Raw genomic sequence first — 20674 nt, forward strand, 5'->3', positions numbered from 1 at the left:
ATACAGCCTTGACTCGGAGGCTTGTGTCCTTCTCCAAAAGACAATAGTTTATTTGCAATTAACAAAGGGCAAGGAGGCCCTTACTGCAGTTTTGCTTATGGAAACTTCAGATAAATCTCCCCAGCTCTCCAGGGGCCATATGGTGCTGGGAGGAGAGTTGCTGACTTCTGTAACATACAACACCCCAGACACAGAATGTTGGTGATATGAAGACGCAAGAAAGCGTTGGTTCTTAATCAAGAAGGAAAACATTATCAAATTGACCTACTAGGCATTCATCAAGCACCTCCTGATACTTCTACCTGCCAGAGATGGCAGATTTCCACTCTGAAAGAGTTCTGGGTTGAGTGTTGAGATTGGATGTCTACTTCATAGGAGGATGAATTGCCTCATTCCTTGAGCTGCTGACCAAAAATATGGGTGCAGTCAACCACCACCTTAAATAATTTGAGAATCACAGCTTCTGTGAAGAAGCAGAGATAATAATTACCCACATATGCTTTACAAAAGAGCAGCTCAACCTGTGGAAACTTGCCATGTTGTTGTTGTTTAGTTGTTAAGCTGTGTCTGACTCTTTGGCAACCCCATGGGTGGGATTTCCCAGGCAAAAATACAGGAGTGGCTTGCCATTTCCTACACCAGGGGATCTTCCCGATTCAGGGATCAAACCTGTGTTTCCTGCATTAGCAGGCGGATTCTTTACCTCTGAGCCACCAGGGAACCCGAAAACTTGCCAGAATTCCACTGAAAGAATAGGGAACAATTCTGTTTTAAAGTCCTGGAAAATGAGATTCTATTTGACTCAGAGGATGTCCAGAATTTCTTCCAGATTACCAATTTTCTCTTCAGATGTGTCCAACCTGCAGCCAAATACAACCATTATTTCTGTTGTTTTGGTTCTTGTATGTTTTTCATTTTGGAAGTTCATTTCTTTTTCAGGTATGCTTGTTACTTTGTAGAGTTTCCTATTCCATGTGTGGGCTTCCCTTGTGGCTCAGTGGTAAAGAATCTGCCTGCAGTGCAGGAGACCTGGGTTCAATCCCTGAGCTGGGAAGATCCCCTGGAAGAGGAGATGGCAGCCCACTCCAGTATTCTTGCCTGGGAAATCCCATGGACAGAAGGGACTGGAGAGCTACAGTTCATGAGGTCACAAGAGTCAGACATAACTGAGTGACCGTAAAACAAAAACAACAATTCCATGCATATATATACATGTTGTTATTTATTTCTTTAAACATGTCATCAGATTTTTTTTCTTTCTTTTTTAAAAAATAAACCAGATCTCATAATTACTATCTGAAATCTTTAGTCTGTTCCTGTGATCTGTGATTTTTTGATGGTTCTTTTTTATGTTCAGGTTGTCTTGTTTTCTTGTATGCCTGCTAATCTTTGTTTTCTGGTCATTTCATTAAAAAAATTAATTTATTTTAATTGGAGGCTAATTACAATATTGTGGTTTTTGCCATACATTGACATGAATCAACCCCAGGTGTACATGTGTCCCCCATCCCAAACCCCCCTTCCTCCTCCCTCCCCATCCCATGCCTCTGGGTTGTCCCAATACACTGGCTTCTGGTGCCCTGTTTCATGCTTCGAACTTGGACTGCTCATCTATTTCACATATGCTAATATACATGTTTCAATGCTATTCTCTCAAGTCATCCCACCCTCGCCTTCTCCCACAGAGTCCAAAAGTCTTTTCTGTGTCTCTTTTGCTGTCTCAAATATAGGGTCGTCATTACCATCTTTCTAAATTCCATATATATGTGTTAATATACTGTACTGGTGTTGTTCTTTTTGACTTACTTCACTCTGTATGATAGGCTACAGTTTCATCCACCTCATTAGAACTGACTCAAATATGTTCTTTTAAATAGCTGAGTAATGTTCCATTGTGTACATGTACCACAAGTTTCTTATCCATTCGTCTGCTGATGGACATCTACGTTGCTTCCATGTCCTGGCTATTGTAAACAGTGAACATCGGGGTACACGTGTCTCTTAATTCTGGTTTCCTTGGTGTGTATGTCCAGCAGTGGGATTTCTGGGTCGTATGGCAGTTCTATTTCCAGTTTTTTAAGGAATCTCCACACTGTTCTCCATAGTGGCTGTACTAGTTTGCATTCCCACCAACAGTGTAAGAGTGTTCCTTTTTCTCCACACCCTCTCTTTTCTGGTCATTTCTATTGAAAAATTATCTGTGTGAGTGCTCTGAGGTCTCAGCTTGACGTGTTTTCTCCTGAGATGAGCTATCAGTCAGAACACCTTAGAGCAAGGTTCAAGGTTTGAGACCCAGTGACTCAACATCCAGGCTATATAGAATGAGGTTCGAATTTCTAAGAGGGTTGTCTGTGACTGCATATCCCCAAGAATAGCTGTTGTTCTACTTTTCTGTCCCCTCTCCTTTTTTTTTTTTTTTAATCACTGAAACAACCCTTTGGGAAGTTTCCAGAGGTTTTTTTGGGGGGAGACGCAGGATGAGATCTGGTTGCATTTGTCTTGAGATTATAGTCCTTTTGGATCTCAGCACAGTGTGGGAAAGGTCTCCCCAAACTCCTCACTGTCAGTGGGCTTGAGCCCAACTCCTCTCTCTGCAGGTCTGTTGCTGACAACTGGGGTCACTTGTGTCCTTGGCAAGTGCCCTCAGATCATAAGCAGTTTTGTAGGTCTCATTTTTGGCTTACCTTTCTGGTTACAGAGTTTCACCCCCAAATTAGCCCGGAAGTTCTTCATGTTTTTTTTTCAGATAGATAGTCAATGTTTTTAAGTTGTTTTCATTTTGCAATCTCATCCATCATTTTCCTTTGATTTAAGCTGGAGGTTTAATCTGTGTAACATTTGGTCTGGGAGGCCACCATGATCTTTCAAAATGCAAGCTAAGGCAAGTTTCTGCTCATCACGTAGGACAGTCGTTCCTTAAATGGATTACTTGTTAAACATTACTCATTGATGGTTGGACCCTGGGCTGCACGGGGAGAAACTTCCAGGATAAAGTTCCAGCATCTTGGTGTGGAACACAAAGCCTCTTCCTCCCTCTCTAGACCTACTGCCTTCCCCTCCCCCTTCTCACTCCCGCACTGTGCTCCAACAATGCAGATGAGCTTGGATTTCCCTGAACACACTGTTTCTTTTCTCACAACTGTGCCTCTGTACGTGTGCTCCCTGTGGACTAGAATATGCTTTTCTCTTTGTCTGAGACAAACACTTATCCATCTTTCAAAAGTCAGCTCAGAGATCACCTCCTTTACAAAATTCTCTTCAGTTGCCCTCTAGCCACAAGTTGCAATTTGTCTTCTCTTTATGGTATACTTTGTACATCATTCTGTGAGTACATACACTATTGTAATTTCCTTTTGTACTAGATTTCAAGATCCTTGAGAGCAGGGATTAGTTAATTCTTCTGATGCTCAATCTACTTTTGCCAATTGATTGAATGCAACACACAGTCAGACAAGTCAGATATCCAGTCCAAGCAGAAAGAATACTGCCATGATTTCTGATACTTTTTTTTTGTTCCATCACTAAGTTGTGTCTGACTCTTTGTGACCCCATGGACTGCAGCACGCCAGGCTTCCCTGCCATTTACTATCTCCTGGAGTGTGCTCTGACACTAACCACCCAGAGTTAAATTAAATTTTACAGGTTAAAAGCATAGTCCTCCATAAGACTGCCCTAATTTCAGAGGCCAGTGGCAAGTTCGGAGGTCCCCACACCACCCTCACTTCTGATCAACTGGTAACAAACTTTGGGGTTCACACCACCCCTGGGGTTTGATAATTTGCTAGAACTACTCACAAAACTCAGGAAATGTTGTACTTGTGACTACAGTTTTATTATAGCACAAAGGATACAAATTAGAACACGCTGAAAGAAGTACATAGGGAGGGTCCCAGGCATGAGGCTTCCATGTCCTCTCCCTATGGAGATGTTTCACCTTCTGGGTACATCAGTGTGTGACAATATACTGAGTATTGCCAACCAGGCAAGCTTACTTGCACTACAATGTCCAGAGCTTTTATTGGGGTATCATGATGTAGGCATGACTGATTGAATTATTGGCCACATGATTCAACTCAGTCTCCAGTCCCTTCTCCCTTCCTCAGAGGCCAGACTGATGTAAGGTGGCTCAAAGCACCCAGCCTCTAATCACAAGATTGTGTTGTGTGCTTAGTCGCTCAATCATATCCAACTCTTTGTGACCTCATGGACTGTAGCCTGCCAGGCTCCTTTGTTCATGGGATTCTCCAGACAAGAATCCTGGAGTGAGTAGCCATTCCCTTCTCCAGGGGAATCTTTCTGACCCAGAGATCAAACCCAGGTCTTCTGCATCAGTCTTTTGGTTTCCCTGGTAGCTCAGACTGTAAAGAATCCACCTGCAGTGGTGGAGACCTGGGTTAGATCTTTGGGTCAAGAAGATCTCCTGGAGAAGAGAGTGGCAACTCACTCCAGTATTCTGGCCTGGAGAATTCCATGGGCAGAGGAGACTGGAGGGCTCCAGTCCATGGGGTCACAAAGAGCCAGACGCAGCTGAGCAGTCTTAGGTCCAGGTGTGTTGGGGGTAGGGAATGAGAGATGTATTAAAAAAAACAAGTAAGAAGATGGATATTGGGGAAAATATCATACCAGCCTAACATGCTTGCCTCTTGTCTCACAGGACATGGAAACCTATCACGAGTTTTAGTGAAGAAATGATCAAGCTCAGGTCTGAATGCCTTCTAGTGCCTGCCGAGGGGTTTCTAGGATGAAGAATAAATATTTCTTTTTGATTTATGTTGATAGTGAGACCAGAGCAGAGGAGGACCAACCTTACCACAGGAGGAGGCAGCTGTCCAAAAACCTCCACAAACATCTCCTCCACTGACGCTTGAAATTCCGCCTTTTGGGAAGGGCACTGGGAGTCAAGCTTCCCGAGCCTCCTCCTGCAGGGAGCACTGTGAGGGGAGCACATGGTCCTCACTCTCAGTGGTTCCTTCTATAGAGGGTCCTTCTTCACAGGGACACCCTGGCCTCCCTCTGCTCCTACATCTCTCTTCCCCAGAGGAAGAGGAGGCTCTGACTTGATGGATGAGCCTTTAAATAGGGACAGTGTCTCATCTGTTCTTGGTTATGAAGGAAGTCCTTCAGGGCTGGTCTCGAAGGATGAGCATGTCCCTGGCGGGTGACAGTGACACCGGTGCTGAGCCGTGCCCTCCAGGAGAGCTTTTCATCCGTGTCGAAGGTGGTATTTCCAACTTCATCTGCCAGATTCCTGTGTCTGCCTCCGAACCATTTCAGAACTCCGTTGGGGAACAGGAGCACTATTTATGAGCCCCTCAAAAGCTAACAGGTAGGCACAGAAGTGGCTCCTGGCAGGTGAAGGAGCTCAGTTCATCCCCTCTGCTCCTGAGAAGTGGGGAGTCTGACCCCGCAGGGGAGGATGCAGTTGGCTTATTGGCAGACACTTCAGCAGACCTGGGTTCTATCCCTGGGTTGGGAAGATCCCCTGGAGAAGGGAAAGTCTACCCACTCCAGTATTCTGGCCTGGAGAATTCCATGGACAGTATAGTCCATGAGGTCGCACACATGAGTTGGACACGACTGAGCGACTTTCACTTCACTTCACTTCACTTCAGCAGCTCGTCAAGTCCATAGGCCCTCCTGAAAAAAATGAAACCCGCACAAGAGAACAGGCAGGAAAGAAGGAAAAAAGAGGAAAGCAAGAAATGAGAAGGACTCAGAAAGAGGGAGCTGACTTAGTAGAATCAGGATGGGTTTCTTGGAAGAACACAGGGCATAGCCCAGGTTTTACATTTTTCTCGAATGATTTTTTTTCTTGCTTCCACTCTGACAAAGCCCAGTTTTATGTCTTCTGTGTCCTGGGAGCCCAGAATTTTCCACAACATACTGATCAGTTCATACACTTTTTTTTAAGGGGTAATCTATGAGTGCAATTTTCCATCCTCCTTCCCAGCACACTTGGCTCCCTTAAGGAAGCCCGGCAGGCTGTGGGGGGACCAGCTGCAGAGAGTCCCTCGTCTCTGATGGCCAGTGATGATTCACTTCCCTCTGCCGGCCTTGAAGAACTTCTGAATCTACTCCTGGGTCAGGCTCCTGCTCCATGGTAGCCCTTCCCTCTGAATTCCCAAAGCAAGACGTTACCCGCTGGCGACCTGGAATGCAGCCCCAGCTGTTAGGTGGAGGACCTGCGTTTCCGATTCTGCAGCAGTGGGACACTTTCTGGATTCTCATCAAGCTCAGACTCTTTGAAGGAAGGATGAGAACAAAGCTGTGAATGCAAGAGACGGGGACCAGCAGGCAGGGTCAGGATCCCAGAGGGCTTGCTTATTACACTGGGAACTTCAGGCCTCAGGATAATGACTGCTCAAAAGTCAAGAAGGATTTAGCTTTCTGTGGCTCCCAGGTAAGACAGATTGAATTTAATAGACACAATGAGATGATTCTTAATCCTGGGTGCACAGACTAGAAATCTCCACTTGAAAGTCTAAGTGGTCCCTCAAAATGAAAATTTTCAAAATCAAACTGACCTAATTCTCCTTTCACCAAGCCTGCTTTCCCCTCACCTTCCTTCTTATTTAGTGATACCACCATTTACCCCAGGGCTTCTCTGGGGCCTCAGATGGTACAGAATCTACCTGCAACGCAGGAGATCTGGGTTTGATCCCTAGGTCAGGACGATCCCCTGGAGAAAGGAATGGCTACCCACTCCAGTATTCTTGCCTGGAGAATTCCACAGACAGAGGAGCCTGGCAGGCAACAGTCCATGGGGTCTCAAAGAGTCAGACATGACTGAGCTCACAGAACACCGTTTACCCCATGTGTGTGTTTATGCTAAGACGCTTCAGTCGTGTCTGATTCTTTTTGACTCTATGGACTGTAGCCTGCCAGGCTCCTCTGTCCATGGGATTCTCCAGGCAGAGAATACTAGAGGAGGTTGCCATGCCCTCCTCCAGGGAATCTTCCTGACCCAGGGGTCAAAGCTGGGTTCTTGAGGTCCCTGCATTGGCAGGCAGATTCTTTACCACTAGCACCACCGGGGAAGCCCCATTAACCCGTGTGCAGCCTCAGGTTTCACTCTTTAAGACCCTGCTCAAATGTCACCTCTTTTATAAAGACTGTCTTGCTTTCGTCCCTCCCCCCTCTAGGAACTGTCGTTCATCCTGCTACTCTAACATGACACTTACAGCTGGTTTTTCTCTCTGATTTTACACCTTATTTTACATCTCCCAGAGTTCCCTGCAGAGACCTTGGACTATTGTATTAGTTTGCCAGGGCTGTGGTAAACCAAGTACCACAGCCTGGGAGCCTTAAAGAGTAACATGTATTGTCTCACAGTTTGGAGGCTAGAAGTCAGGGATAAAGGTGTCCGCAAGGTCGGTTCCTCCAGAGGGCTGCGAAGGAGCTCTGTTCCAGACCTCTTGCTTCCGGCGATACTGCCCATCTTTGGCTTTTAGAAACATCACCAGAATTTCTGCCTTCATCTTCACATGAAGTTTTCCCTGGGTGTGTATTTCCTTCTGTCCAGATTTCTTCTTTTTTCTGACACCAGTCGTATTCGATTAGGGCCCACCCTAGTGACTTCATTTTTTCTTGCTTGCATTTGTAAAGACCCTGTATCCCAATAAGGTTGCCTTCTGGGTTACTGGCTGATAGAACACCAACATATCATTTTTTTGTTTTGGGAGGACACAATTCAACCATTAACAAGTATGCACCCCAAAATATGAGTTGGTATAAACTGGAGTCCTTTTCTGGGGGAAAAAAATAGTACCCGTGACTCTTCTAAGCTTCTCTCTATGTTGAGTTTCCTAAAGGCAAGGCCTGTGTCTGGTTTATTTTTCTATTCCCAGAATGTAGCTCTGGGTGTGGCATGCTGGAGTTGCTCAGTAAGTGAATGATTGGCTATAAATCCTTATTCAGATGCCAATTTTCTTCAAGAGAAACCTGTGTAGCAGGAAACTTCTAGGCTTTAAAAGGATAGAATTCTGTAGAATGGTAAGTAGGTTTATACAAGTTGGCCTAATATCCAGCAGAGCATTTTTCAGTGTAGCAATAAGACAAATTATATTTTGCGCCCTGTGAAACAGCTACATCAGTCAGGTACTGGGGCCAAGTGAAGATAATAATCAGTTCAGTCCAGTTCAGTCGCTCAGTCGTGTCCAACTCTTTGCGACCCCATGAATCGCAGCACGCCAGGCCTCCCTGTCCATCACCAACTCCCGGAGTTCACTCAGACTCACGTCCATCGAGTCAGTGATGCCATCCAGCCATCTCATCCTCTGTCGTCCCCTTCTCCTCCTGCCCCCAATCCCTCCCAGCATCAGAGTCTTTTCCAATGAGTCAACTCTTCGCATGAGGTGGCCAAAGTACTGGGGTTTCAGCTTTAGCATCAGTCCTTCCAAAGAAATCCCAGGGCTGATCTCCTTTAGAATGGACTGGTTGGATCTCCTTGCAGTCCAAGGGACTCTCAAGAGTCTTCTCCAACGCCACAGTTCAAAAGCATCAATTCTTCACTGCTCAGCTTTCTTCACGGTCCAACTCTCACATCCATACATGACCACTGGAAAAACTATAGCCTTGACTAGATGGACCTTTGTTGGCAAAGTAATGTCTTTGCTTTTGAATATGCTGTCTAGGTTGGACGTAACTTTCCTCCCAGGGAGTAAACGTCTTTTAATTTAATGGCTGCAGTCACCATCTGCAGTGATTTTGGAGCCCCCCCAAAATAAAGTTTGACACTGTTTCCACTGTTTCCCCATCTATTTCCCATGAAGTGATGGGACCAGATGCCATGATCTTCGTTTTCTGAATGTTGAGCTTTAAGCCAACTTTTTCACTGTCCGCTTTCACTTTCATCAAGAGGCTTTTGAGTTCCTCTTCACTTTCTGCCATAAGGGTGGTGTCATCTGCATATCTGAGGTTATTGATATTTCTCCTGGCAATCTTGATTCCAGCTTGTGCTTCTTCCAGTCCAGTGTTTCTCATGATGTACTCTGCATAGAAGTTAAATAAGCAGGGTGACAATATACAGCCTTGACGTACTCCTTTTCCTATTTGGAACCAGTCTGTTGTTCCATGTCCAGTTCTAACTGTTGCTTCCTGATCTGCATACAAATTTCTCAAGAGGCAGGTCAGGTGGTCTGGTATTCCCATCTCTTTCAGAATTTTCCACAGTTTATTGTGATCCACACAGTCAAAGGCTTTGGCATAGTCAATAAAGCAGAAATAGATGTTTTTCTGGAACTCTCTTGCTTTTTCCATGATAATAATACCTAACCTTTGTTCTCTCACTGAACCCTCACAATAGTCCTTTGAGATACAGCAGGTATGGGTCCCATTTTGCAGATAAAGAGGTAAGATAGATGCATGACAGACATGTCAGGTGGTTAGAATCTGACCCCGATTCTGAGACCAAAGCCAAGATTCTTGGCTACCAAGATACTCTGCCTCTCTACTTAGATTTTGAGGTGTTTGGGGAGACACAGCCTCATAAGTTGGAATTAGTTTTTAAGATCATCTCAACAATAGTCCCCTCAAGGCAGGAGCCCACACTCTCATCTCTAGGACCCATGGTGTGCCTGTAGCATTTCTAGGCTGGCATTTTGTTTTCTGTGCAATAAAGAAGTGGGAATCTATTGTCCCCACCAACTCAACAACATCCCCAGGAAACACTTTACCCTGAGAGGGGTGGTTATAGCCCTGAGAAGTCTGTATAGACTTGACATCTGTCCCTGCAGATTCTACCCCTTTCTCCTGGTTTGGCCCCTCTGGATAATTTAGTCCTTCCCCACATGGCAGCTCTTTAGAGGCAGCAGCCTTTTTCCTTTGACACCGTCTTGAAGGACTTTCCTACATTGGTTCTCCTCCTCTGGACAGGTGCCATGTTGTCAGGAAATCCATTGTGAAATGCAGGATCAGGAAGATCTGATGAGGTTGGGGAATTCTGTGGTTGCCACGTGCAAAACTGCTTCTACAAAGCTGTGGGCTCCCCTCTTTCTTCCTTTTGGATGCCTCTGCTTAGGCAGAGCGCCTGGGAAGGTACTGAGGCCCATCGCCCTGGAGCTGTGGTGAGAGGGTGCAGCCACCACGGGCTGGCTGGGCAGCCCCCCAGGGCTTTCTAGATCCCAGCCCCACAGAACTCTTGGCCACCGTCTGCTTCCTGACTCTTCTGTTTCTTGCACCCACTCAGGCCTGCTGTTAGGTTCACTTTTACCTCGGCAGTAATCTAGTCGAGTTTCAATTTTGAGTTCCATTAAAATTTTTTTTAGACTTTATATTGGACTATAGTTGATTTACAATGTTGTGAAAGTTTCAGGTGCACAGCAAAGTGATTTAGTTATGCATATGCATGTATCTGGGCTTCTCTGGTGGCTCAGACAGTAAAGAATCCACCTGCAACGCGGGAGACACGGGCTTGATCCCTGGGTTGGGAAGATCCCCTGGAGGAGGGCATGGTGACCCACTCAAGTATTCTTGCCTGGAGAATCCCATGGACAGAGGGGCCTGGCAGGCTACAGTCCATGGGGTTGCAAAGAGCTGGAAATGACTGAGCGACTAAGCACATATGTATATCTATTCTTTTAAAAGTTATTTTCCTGTTTAGGTTATTACAGAGTATTGAGCAGAGTTCCCTGTGCTATGCATTAGGTCCTTGTTGATTATTTTATTATTTTATATATAGTAGTGTGCATGTCAACCCCAAACTCCCAATTTATCCCATACCCCCAACCTTTCCCATTTGTTAATCATGTTTTTTTCCTACATCTGTGACTCTGTTTTGTAAATAAGTTAATTTGTATCATTTTTAAAAAAAGATTCTACATATAAGTGATATCGTATGATATATTTTTTAAATTATTTATTTATTTATTTATTATTTTTGGCTGTGCTGGGTCTTCATTGCTGCATGCAGGCTTTCTCTAGTTGCGGTACGTGGGCTTCTCATTGTTGCAGAGCATGGACTCTAGGGTGCACGGGCTTCAGTATTGTGGTGCATGTATCAGTATCTCAGACTTAGTTGCTCTGAGACCTGTGGGGTCTTCCTGGACCAGAGATTGAATCCACGTCCCGTGCGTTGGCAGGGAGATTCTTAACCATTATACTACCAGGGAAGTCCCTGATATTTGTTTTTCTCTGTCTGACTTACTTCACTTAGTATGATGCTCTTCAGGTCCATCCGTGTGGCTGCAAATGGCATCATTTCATTCCTTTTAATGACTGACTAGTATTCCGCTATATATATGTACCACACCTTCTTTATTCATTCATCTGTTGATGGACACTTGGGTTGCTTCCATGTCTTGGCTAAGCAGTGCTGCAATGTCAAGTCCCATTTCTTTAGAATATCCCCTGGGGGATATTCTACTGCCTCTTCTCTTGGCCAGACCCTGACACTCCGGGGCCTGGATTTCCACTGTGGCTGCATCCAGAGTAGCTGTCCTGCAGCACCGCCTCATCCAGCAGCCCCTCCTTTTCCTCTGTTCTCTTTCTGCCTCTCAGTCTGTGGTCAGGGTCCTCTATCTAACCCGCCTGCTCTCCTGCTGGGCCCCACACATATGGTGTCACCCCAGTGCCTCTCACAGCGAGAATGAGGCCTCTCAGCATAGATGCAGAAAATGGAGTACAGACTGTTTATCCCTAAAAAACTTCTTTATACTGATATGAACTGGAGTCCTTTTGTGAAGAGCAGGCACCCATCCGTTTTCTGACAGTGAAGAAAGGACTTATTTATTTAAGAAAGGACTTATTTTGATTTCTCAAGAAGTCAAAAAGGACCAAGTCTGGCTGAAACCACTCTGATTTCAAACATAATCCACCCCCCCAAAAAACAAACAAACAAACATAATCCCCCTTCTCATTAAAAATTTGGAGATGTTTGAGTCTGAAATTAAAGAAAACAGTTCCCAAAGTATTACCTCCCCTCCCAAAGAAATTCATCCAATTTTACCAACTCAGAGGAGGATTTTAAAGATCCTAAATAAAAAAAAATTCTAACATTGCTCAGGTGCCAATTCCAGCTGGTGAGAATGAAAGATTATTAAAAGTGAAAAAAAACCCCAAACAACTGATTATTAAATGACAAGAGGATGACATAATGGCTTTGGGCTTTCATGTGAGTTTTACATGGGAGGATAAGGATCATTTCCAGCTGTGTAGCTGGGTGAGGCTTCCCCTGGAATGACCAAAATTTCCCACTTATCTGCAAGTCAGTTCCGTGAGAAAGATATTAGATTCATTTCTCTTTCCAACAGCAGATGTATTTTTAAAGTGTTTTTGGGACCAGTTCCTAATTTCCTCATTGAGAGTCTTTTCTTAACAGTGACATCCCAGGACTCCCTGGAGTATCAGAGCTCAGCACGCCCCAAAGCAACCTCCCTGTGTTACTTCCTGCCATGCAAACCACCCCCAATCTGCAGGCTCTGGGCCCTTTCCCCTGGGACCAGTGCAGAGGAGGGTGAGGGCTTCCAGCTGGAGACCGTGGACGACTCAGCCTACAGAGTCATGGATTTGAGGGAAGTGAGTATTGGTTTGTTCTCAGCACGTCAGTCAGCACCCTCTCCTCCATTTTCTTTTCACGTGTAACACGCATTTCCTCGTCTTTCCAAAACTTCGGCAAGCTCTTGGGGTAAGGCGGGAGGAGACTTGATGGATGCAGTCCGGAAGCTAACACATGAGACACTTGTTATCTAATCTGAATGCTATTTGAGGCTTGAACAAATATAATTGTTTAGACTTTAAACTGCCAAAAAAATCTTGAATACAGATATTAAGTGGGATCATAGCATCCTGCAAGGGCTATTACAGAATATGAATTGAGTGGGATATTTGTAATTCATTGATTCATTTGATAAACTTTTATCAAGACTTACACATGCCAGGCAGGTACCTCAGTATCGGGAATGGGGGGAATTTATTAATTATTGAGATGCCTACGTGCACACACACACACTCAGAATTCACATCACAAAATCTCCTTTTGACACCTGGGTACTGTTGACCTGAAGCACCAGCTGCGGTTGCTTGTTTTTGCTTCAGTTACCCGACTTCTTTATTTACCTTCCCCTCCAGTTTAATTTGGTGTTGCCACTGTGTAAGAAGAGGCTTAGATGTTGGGAGAGAGGTGGAAAGAGATATGTGTATTTGGTGTAAGACATTTGTGTGCACAACTGAGCCGCCGATCTAATGAGATGACATCCGGGTCTGCAAGCTGAATGAGAAGGAAGAGAGATGGGATTTACAAGCTGTCTGGATAATTAAAGATTTGTTTAACTCTCACCAGGATTCCATTTCATGGTTTTGTTTTTGTAATTAAAATTATTTCACCACAGGGTTAAAACCTTATATCTTAAGTGTCACCCAAAAGCATATTTTTGTGATTGAGTTGTTCTGGAAAGCCTTTGAAACACAAGGTTTACCAAGGAAATAATAAAATGCAGGCATAATAAATACAAAGGGGCAAACTCAAGGTGGCTGATTAGCATGGAAAGATTATTGAAGTGTGCAGTGAAATATGGGGTAATCTAGTGGACATGGTTTATGGGCATTTTGTAAAACCCAGCTTTGATTAGTGTGTGTACTTTTGGTAATAGGATACATAGTCTTGAAAAAATATTGGAGTCCCCTTTGAGGTATAATGGTTTAGCACAGATTTTTCATTTGAAATTAGTGTTTACTTTCAGCCAGAGAAAACTCCCAGATGTTTTTTCCATTAAGTTGTGTATTTAACTCGAAGCCATAATTACAGAGCACTTTGCAATGTGTGGTGTTATTGCCTGTATCTGAAGCCTATACTAATATTAATAACTACCATTCATTAAGGGTTTGTCTTATGCCCGACCCCGTGTTAAGCATTTTGCAAACCGATTTAATCCTGAGGAAAACCTGTGGGTATTATTATGTCCATTTTACAAATTAGGAGCCTGCTACCCAATGAAGTTAACAAGTCCCCTGCCCAAGTTTCTGGAAAGGCAGAGCTGGGATCCTGGGCAGGTGTGTCTGACTCCAGAGCCTGGAGCTCTGTACCGACTCAGGTCCTGAATGGGGGTGGGGTGTTTGCATGGGGCTCCCTAGGTCTTGCCTCCTGTGTCACCAGGGTGCTGTGCAGTTGGAAAGAACATGTGGTCCTCCTCTACTCCAGCAGCCAGCACCTCAGTTTCATGTTCTGTAAAATGGAGATCATAATTAAAAAAAAATTATTTATTTATTACTGTTAAACTGAAGTACAGTTGATTTAAAATGTTGCATTAATTTCTGCTACAGCAAAATGATTATCTATATATCCATATCTATATATAGGACTTCCCTGGTGGCTCAGTGATAAAGGACTTGCCTGCAATGCAGGAGCCACAGGTGATGCAGGTTCGATCCCTGGGTTGGGAAGATCCCCTGGAGGAGGGCATGGCAACCCACTCCAGTATGCGTGCCTGGAGAACCCCATGGACAGAGGAGCCTGGTGGGCTACAGTCCATGGGGTCACACAGAGTTGGACACGACTGAAGCAACAAGTGACAGCATAATAATTAATATCATTATTAATAATGATATATTATTTTCATGTTATTTTCTATTGTGGTTTATCACAGGATACTGAATATAGTTCCCTGTGCTACACGATAGGACCTTGTCGTTTATCCATCCAATATATACTAGTTTGCATCTGCTAATCCCAACCTCTGGAGAAGGAATGGCAACCCACTCCAGTATTCTTGCCTGGAGAATCCCGTGGACAGAGGAGCCTGGTGGGCTGCTGTCTATGGGGTTGCATGGAGTCACACATGACTGAAGCGACTTAGCAGCAGCAGCAGCAATCCTAACCTCTCTCTCTGTCCCTTCCCCATCTCCCGCCGCCATGCAACCACAAGGGTGTTCTCTATGTCTGTGAGTCCTTTTCTGTTTCTGAGATAAGTTATGAGTCACCGGCTTGTTGTGAATCTGAAGTGAGACAATGAGTAAGAAAAGTTTGTAAACTGTATGGAGTCCTGTACATGTAATATCAGTTATGCTAATTTTACTGTGACAATAATATTAATCAGTCAATCCTCACAAACTCTGTGAATATAGTCATTATCCTGGTTTCCCAAGGAGGCAGAGTGTTTGGCTGGCTTTTTAAAGTTTAAAACACAGGAATGTGTTTAGGAGTATGTGTTTGCTGACCTTTCTCTTCTACCTGCAGCTCAGATCAGGGGCCCATGCCTCCCTGTAGATGGAGAATTTCATTTAACTGAAAAACTTCTTGGCCTCCAGAAAGCATTCCTTCCTTTGCAATAACTATTTAAAGGTTTTATTGTCATGGTGGCACTAGTAGTAAAGAACCAACCTGTCAGTGCTGGAGATACAGGAGACGTGGGTTTGATCCCTGGGTCCAGAAGATCCCCTGGAGAAGGAAATAGCAACCCACTCCAGTGTTCTTGCCTGGAGAATCCTATGAACAGAGGAGCTTGGCAGGCTACAGTCCATAGGGTCACAAAGAGTTGGACATGCCTGGAGTGACTTAGCATGCACACATTGTCATTTGAAGAACTTTCTTCGTGTGTCCACCACTGAACCCCACCCATTGCATCCTTTTTTCCCTACTAGCCCCAGGGCTTTTAAAGAGAGACTTCAGGGTTTTTTTTCCCTTCCCATCCTGAAAGATCAAGTGACTCACAGCAGCTGGGAGAGAGCCTAAATGGCTCTAAATGGATGGGAGATAGATAAATAAATGATAGGTGGCAGTCCAGTCCAGAGATTTATCTTGTCCTGGGCAGGCCTAATAAGAACTTCCATTCAAAGGGTCTGAGTGAGTTGCTAAGGCTCTCATGACTCAGAAGCAGTAGATAAGACACGAAGTACCTTTTCTTGGGATGAACTGTGGTGTTGAAGACTCTTGAGAGTCCATTGGACTGCAAGAAGATCCAACCAGTCCTTCCTGAAGGAGATCAGTCCTGGGTGTTCATTGGAAGGACTGATATTGAAGTTGAAACTCCAATACTTTGGCCACCTGATGCGAAGAGCTGATTCATTTGAGAAGACCCTGATGCTGGATAAGATTGAAGGCAGGAAGAGAAGGGGATGACAGAGGATGAGATGGTTGGATGGCATCACCGACTCAATGAACATGGGTTTGGGTAGAGTCCGGCAGTTGCTGATGGATAGGAGGCCTGGCGTTCACGGGGTTGCAAAGAGCCGGACGTGACTGAGTGACTGAACTGAACTGAACTGACACACTAAATGAAAAAACCATCTAGAGAAGCTTCTGGAAATTCATATGTATTCCATAAATATTTGCGAGGGCCAATCACATGTTAGGGATGCAAAGATGAGTAAGACACAGGGCTTGTTTGCAAGATGCTTTTGTACTATTGGGAGGAAAAGACTGGAAGAGAAGTGAGTGTAAAATTATGTAGGATATATAACTCATGTCACAATGAAGATACAACATATGGGATTAAGAAAAGGCCCAGAGCACATTCCACTGGGGGAAATGAAAAGGACTCCATGATGAAGTTGGGACCCTGGAAACAGAGAGTGGTCCAGCTTGGCAAGAGTGTTGGGCTGTGTAGGGGAGCAATGAGAAACGTGATGGGGAGGTGAGTAGTTCAGGTGACATCACGGGCAGTCTTCAATTTTAGGTCCTTGAGGGAAATGACAGCAGAGCTGGTCCCTAGAGTCATCTCGTTTTCCACAACCTTTTAAGGTCCTTATGTAGGATTATGTTAAACCCACATCTTTTGACGGATGCCTTAATTGGATTCCTTGTACAAAAAGAGCATGACCAAAGCTAATCTTCTCCCTCTGTTATTTTTCCCTCCTTTTGTTCAATCTACCCTCTCCCAGGGCTCAACACTGGAGCTGTAGCTATGTGATAATTGGCTGTAACCTCTGGAGGTAACGGGGCTCCCTGCTCACTTCGTCTGAAATCTCTTCATCTTGGTTGCACATCCTGTGAAGATTGGGATGGATCAAGGCTCACTTCAAAACACACGGAGGAGGTTCCTTACATTATTGGTTCTCAGCCTAGGCTGCATGTTAGAATCCCTAGGGACGTTTAAAAATTCTGGTCCTTTGGCTCCAACTCAGGATAACTGGATGAGAATCCCTGGGGCTGGGTTTGGATGTAGATGTTTCAAAACTTCCTCTGGTGATTCCACTGTACAGTGAGAGTTAGGAATCACTGCTTTAGGTAATTTCTGCCACACAAAAACTCAGCAGTCAAGTAACCTAACGTTTCCCTTTTTGACATCTTTTCCTGCACTCAAGGTGGAATAAAGAAGTGTCATCTCTCAGGTCTAAGTGCCTATCCAAGTGTTGTTTGGAAGCAGCTGCCAGCAGCCTTACCACAGTGGGTGACCGAGAAAGCACGTTTGCCCCACGTGGAGACCCAGGCAGGCTAATTTCAAGATTGTGACTTTTGACAAAGTGACCACTAACTCTTCTTCCTAAACACAGTGCTAGTGCTCAATGACTTTGGAATCTGCAGTATAAACAGTGTTTCTGAAATCAAGCAGGGCCCTTTGGGGTTCCTGGGAGCCTTTCTATGGTCTTCGTTCTTTGTTCATAGGGAACAGGCTCCAGTCTCCAAGATTTTCCCTGAATCCCAAAGGTCAGATAGAAGCAGAGACAAGGCAGGAGCAGCCAAGAAACAATAGTGTAACCGTGGGGCAGGTCCTGGTTCTGCCTCAAGGGATACACATGAAAATATCTTTGAGGCTTTTACAGAACCAAAGGGCTTCCCTGGTGGCTCAGAAGGTAAAGAATTTGCCTGCAGTGCAGAAGACCTGGGTTTGATCCCTGAGTCAGGAAGATCCCCTGGAGAAGGGAACGGCAACCCACTCCAGTATTCTTGCCTGGAGAATCCCATGGAGAAGGAGCCTGGCGGGTACAGTCCATGGGGTTGCAAAGAATTGGACACAACTTAGCAACTAAACAACAAGAGGCTGCACCGCACCCTAATCTTATCAGCAAACCTACCCTTGAACTATTGCTATAAAACTCCTCACCAAATCCTCCTGTTAGGTAGTTAGACTAGGAAGTGTTGTTTCCAAGACCCTGATTTTTTTTTTTTTTTGCCTTGAATTATCTGAATAATCCTTTTGTTGTAAAACAAAGGCAGTACATTCACAAATGTTGGTTCAGGAGAAGAATCTGGTCCAAAAATCACAAATTGTTTTGGCTTCACAGTTATCATATGGGACATTATCTTGATATATTAGTAGGCATCACTGATTCATTGAACAAGAACTTGGGCAAACTCCGGGAGATGATGGGGACAGAGAAGCCTGGCATGGTGCAGTCCATGTGGTTGTGAAGAGTTGGATGTGACTTGGTGACTGAACAACAACAAGTATATTATCAGGCAAGCTATCCCAACAACAAGTACATTATCAGGCAAGCTATCCCAGGGTTAAGATTACACTTTCCAGACTCTCTTGCAGCCAGGTGTAGCCAGGTCACTAAATTCTGGCCTATGAGACATAAGTGAAAGTGACATGTGACATTTCCAGGTCATACACCTCAAAAGGAAGCCGTGTCCCCTCCCCCCTCCCTTCTTGCTGGCTGGATTGAGGATGCCATGAAGTCTCCAGGGATAGGCGGTTGAGAGCAGCTTTCATAAGAGAGAGAAAAATACATTTCCATCTTATTTAAATCAGTGTGGTTCTGGGTCTCGGTCACACGTAACTGAACTCATATCCTAACCGATAACAGAGTCCTCAATCTCCGAAGTACCATTATAAAATCTTTCATAGGTACTGGCTCCAGGGGAGGGAAGGGAGTTTGGGAAGAAAACTTGACTTGCAGCACAATGATGTCATGGCCAGCTTTTTTTTTTTTTGTTATAAGTAGTCTGATTTGAGTATACCACAGAGCCAAGGAGAAATGGAACATAAGAGAACCACGCAGCAGAGAGGATCCCTGGAACATGGGTGTGCTGGGTGAGCTACCCTTGGTCATGCTGGAAGCCTTGTCTAAGTGGGAGAGAGACACAAATCAGAAACAAACCAGGTCACCGAGAACAAAGCGACAGCCACTCTGTATACAATGCATCATTCTAAAAAGGAGACGCCTCCATGTGCCATGCACAGTTCATGGGAAAAATTTGTTTAAAATAAGACCTTAGTTATGTCTATATGTTCAAAGTGTCTACCCAAAGAGTTGGATTTCTGAATTACGTGCACCAGTTGCTTTGCTAAAGTCATAAATTCCAAAGAAACAGAGAAACGTGAAAGGTGTTAAAGTCCAGGGAGCACTTAGAGCCGGGGCAGTGAACCCCAGAACGTTTGTCTCTGTACAAGCTCCCTGAGTGATCCTTGTGGTACCTACGGAGGAGAGAAGCTCAACTCCAAACTTTAAAGGTTCACTTCATTTTTCCTCAGCCCCAGAGAAGACTGTCTAGCATCTGGCGTGTTTAGGAAAGAAAGTAATGAGCTGTCAGGAAGAGCAGATTAGAAGCAATTGACTGAGTAGTCAGGAAACTCAGCTCTGTTTTTGTCAAGGAGACAAGCTTTCCCGTCCTTGGTTCTTCTTTGGAACTTACTTGTCTATTAGCCTCGGGGTAAGGCATCCAGTCAAGCCGCTGGGGTTGACTAATCCCCTCACACTGGCTCTAGTTTTCTAGACATGTAAGAACTGAAGACACTGGATATATGTTCACATTTCCCTCTCCTGAGCCACTTTTCTTCTCTTGATTCCAGTGCAAACTCAGATATTTCCAGAGCACCAGGCTTAACAAAACCTATGATACGGAATTACATGAAGTGTGTTTAATTCCACTCAGCACTGTATTTGGTGATGCAGTGTGAAGTTTTAAAATAATAGTTTAGCACAGAAATGTAAATGTTCTTGTAAATGTCACACCTTTCCCAAGCACTTTGGTTGATTCATCGTTAAATAAAAAGCCTTAATTATATTTCTGTTCCTCATTAGCTGCAGGGCAGGGATATTCAGTCTCAGAGCTTTTGGAGGGCTGATTTGATGAGATGGCTCACAGATATCAGGGGAAAAGACATGTCCCTCAAGGAGATGGGAGTGGCTGATTTATTTGGCTCTATAACTGATCTTCAGGGAAGGATGCAGAACTTTTTCGGAAAAAATCTGCTGACCTCAAAGTGTCCTGTTCTCACGGATCACTGAGGTTCTCTCAGGTCTACCAGGACTCCCAAGGCACCTTTGCAGGCTCCTGACATGAGCCTCTCCCCCAAACTGCCAACCTCCATCCAGGGCGTGTTGTTATGGTTCTATCCTCTGTCCCTTCTAAAGGAAGAGGGAGGTGTAGGTTCTGAGAGAGGAAATGGGGATCAGTTAGTTGTGAAGGTGAGGAGAGTAAGGTCTGGGGACCAAAGGAAGAATGAATTAAGAGAAAAGGCAATTTAACATATGGGCCCACCATCGGCTGGAGAGGGAGAGAGATTTGTAGCTCAACAGCCAGGCAGAGTCTGAAGCAACTGTGGACACCAGGGCCTCCCAGGGAAGAGCCATACTGGGCAGGGACAGAGGGTTTAGCGTTGTTCATTTTACTAGTTGAGTCCCCCTGGGAATGTCTGCTTAGAGTGAGATAAGGAACAGTGGTCCAAAAACCTAATGTGGATTGAGTTTATACTAACCTTTTTAAAGGCTGTGTATCCCTTGCCTCATTTCGGCCTCATCAAGTAGTGTTTCAAGGTGGTGTTGTTGTTCAGTCACTCAGTCATGCCTGACTTTT

The sequence above is a fragment of the Bos indicus genome, chromosome 14 (genome assembly GCF_029378745.1).
Source record: "Bos indicus isolate NIAB-ARS_2022 breed Sahiwal x Tharparkar chromosome 14, NIAB-ARS_B.indTharparkar_mat_pri_1.0, whole genome shotgun sequence".
NCBI lineage: Eukaryota > Metazoa > Chordata > Mammalia > Artiodactyla > Bovidae > Bos > Bos indicus.